This window comes from Cyphomyrmex costatus, unplaced genomic scaffold (genome assembly GCF_001594065.2).
Source record: "Cyphomyrmex costatus isolate MS0001 unplaced genomic scaffold, Ccosl1.0 C2350093, whole genome shotgun sequence".
Classification (NCBI taxonomy): domain Eukaryota; kingdom Metazoa; phylum Arthropoda; class Insecta; order Hymenoptera; family Formicidae; genus Cyphomyrmex; species Cyphomyrmex costatus.
In genome coordinates this window covers 29-2,990 of record NW_017274856.1, presented here as the reverse complement: position 1 = coordinate 2,990, position 2,962 = coordinate 29, and the positions used below count along the sequence as shown (strand labels likewise).

The 2,962-nt window shown below is 30.3% G+C and overlaps 1 long non-coding RNA gene across 1 annotated transcript; it reads left to right on the top strand.

The window, feature by feature from the left end:
- Positions 1 to 1,841: 1,841 nt before the first annotated feature.
- On the top strand, positions 1,842 to 2,577 carry LOC108782702 (uncharacterized). Its single transcript, XR_001941003.1, has 3 exons — positions 1,842 to 1,923; positions 2,004 to 2,257; positions 2,341 to 2,577. It is a non-coding gene; the product is annotated as an uncharacterized LOC108782702 (long non-coding RNA).
- The last annotated feature ends 385 nt before the right edge of the window (positions 2,578 to 2,962 follow it).

The following is a 2,962-nucleotide window of genomic DNA, read 5'->3' as shown; positions in this document are numbered from 1 at the left end:
AAAAATATAATAAAAATAAAGTAAAAATTAAATTAAAAAAAATATAAATTATCATATTACACTCACCGAAATTCCGTTATATTTTCTGCTACAGTTTGTTCTTGCGCGTTATAATTTGGCATTGCCGTAGATTCATCTATGATCGAATGATTTATTGCCTGAAACTGATTGTATGTATTAATATTATTGTCAAAAGTGTTATGTTGATTTGATGTGAATGTTGATCTAGATAGAGGTAAACGTTCTGTAAAGTAAGTGTGTGATAATGTATGTGTGTCTTGGCGTAAGTGTGTGTGTGGTAATGTATGTGTGTCTTGGCGTAAGTGTGTGTGTGATTCGATATTAATAGGTGTTTGTAAAGGTGAGCATTGATCACGAATTTGTTCTGAACGACATTGTGCCTGAGTAGATATTTGTGCTTGTGCTGTGTATGTATGAGGATTGTATGATGTGTGTAAATTATTATTATTATATGAATTATCATTCATAATTGAGGATTATTCGTGGAAAATTCCTCTTAATTCCATCATATCTGCCTCCATCGTCTTAGTCACATCTATTTTTCGTCCTGCAGTTTTCGCTATTTTCTTAGTATTGTTATCAGAAGACGAGGTAGTTTTATATCTGGACGGTTTTACAATGGGTCTTTTTGGACGATCTTTGGAAAATGTATCCATTTTTCTGTACAGTAATGAGATAATTATGTAATACATTATTAAATAAAAATTATATAACAATGTTAACATTAAATACAAATTAATTAATAACGCAATAACTAATGTATAATAATTGCAATGTGTTTTACATCTTACATATTTTCATATGGAAAGCAACGATAACAATGTATTAGTACAAAGGCATTGCTCTTCTTTATTTTGTAATGTAGATAATATATTTTTCTATTCTCTATTTTCCGATTAAATCTTAATAAAATATCATAAGGAAAAAAAATACATTTTTACATGAATGAACACAAATAGTTAATTTTTTTTCATTTACACATGTACAGATATTTTCATTTATACATGTCTCAACTGTTGTAATTTTAATTACACACACAATAAAAAATACGGGCAATACGATTATTTTTAATAGGTAATATAGTATATTAATGTATTTCCAAAAAATATCAATATATGACTTACTAAAACAGCTAATCTAACTCGTAGAAATGTAAACAATTTCGAAATGTTAATACTGGAATAAAATTGTGCTACAATGAAATAGTAAACAATAATACACTAAGTAATAAGTAGTAATAACGATTGTAATATTCCATAATGTGGAATGTAAGTTTTAAGTTTTATTATGTGTAATAGCAATTACTATATTATATTGCGAAGTTTCTGTATAATCTTCGTCATCACTACTGTCATCCATAGATGTATGATTCCAGAAAGGCATCCTGTAACATTTTGCACGTACTTTATTAATATTAACGGAAAAGATACGAGAACTCAATTCAGAACATTTAAAGGTGTCTAACGCTGAAGATAAAAGACCAATATCGTAAAAGTCATGTATCTGTAAAAAATTTTTTACTACCAAATAATATGAACCGTTGGCCATGAAAATATTAGTAACAATGCAAATAGATCCATCATGTAAGATGCAACAATTGTCTCGTGTATCTGAGGTAAGTAAAATTCCATTAAAATTAATTTTACGATATTGACGAGGATTGAAAGTAATGTTGTGTGGGAGAGGACCTGCATTATGCTCTATAAGTACATTGACAGAAGAATCAATATTGCAATGATCAATTACTTCCTGATGTGCTTCTATTTCAGCCATTCTATTAAAAATTTGTTGAAGAGGAAGACCAGGTTTTCTACACAATTTCCTAAATAATGTCATGTTATTTTCGTATGGGAAAGCTGAAAAGGAATCAAGAGGACCTAATCGTCGCACATCATTAGTAAGGTGAATAAGTCCGTGCACGTTGTAAGAATTAAATGTTGAACCATACAAGTTTTCTGATTTAATAACAAATTTTTTCAAAGCATGAGCTGCAAAATTTAAATACGCTTCTGATGGTGATGCGTAAGTTAAAATTCTTACTGCTGCGTGTAACATTAAAAAGTGTATGTATACTTCCTGTCGTACAATACCGTACGTTACAACTGGGCCTGTATATAATAAAAATTGGCGAAATTCTGTGGCTTTATATTTCATACACACATCAAGTGACCTAGGACGTCTTGCAAAATCAGATGGACAGTAATCTTTAAGTATTTCCAATCGTTTGCTTATACAAGTAATAGCTCTTGCAGATAATTTTGAAAATCGCGAATACTTCCCAAATACCCATGCAGATAATAATTTTTTCATAACTCCCAGGCATACAAGATGCATATACTCAAATGGAATCTGCGAAACCATTCCTATTGGTAACATCGATAACGGACTATTGCCATTTTTATGATGATCATCATTTAAACATGCGACATACTCTTCATCCGTACGAAGAGTATGATTTACACCACGAAAAACATAACGACCTTCATGCCGTATACCAGAAATTTTACATTTAGAGCATGGTTTATTAGATGTATGGCTTCGATGATTGAGAATAAAAGCACGAGCTGGTGCGTCAGCTATAAAACTTCTTAAATATATTGGAAATTTATTGTCATTGTAAGATACACCTCCATTAGACATTATTCTCTTAATATCTGCAATAAACTTTTCGAAAAATAAATTTGGATCATTTGGTTTTGAAATACCTTTATATATTCCAACAACTATTGGTTTCGTATGCTTGACATTTACAATTCTACACTGGATGGGCCAAATATGAATACTTCCTGATCTGTCTAGATAACAACCATCGGTATTAAAATCTATATTTAATTGACTAGGAAGTGATTTAATTGGGAAGTGCGAAAGAACATTACAAATACCTATTTCTAGATCAAAATGGATATATTCGCCTGGTTCCATTTTTGATACAACAACCTTA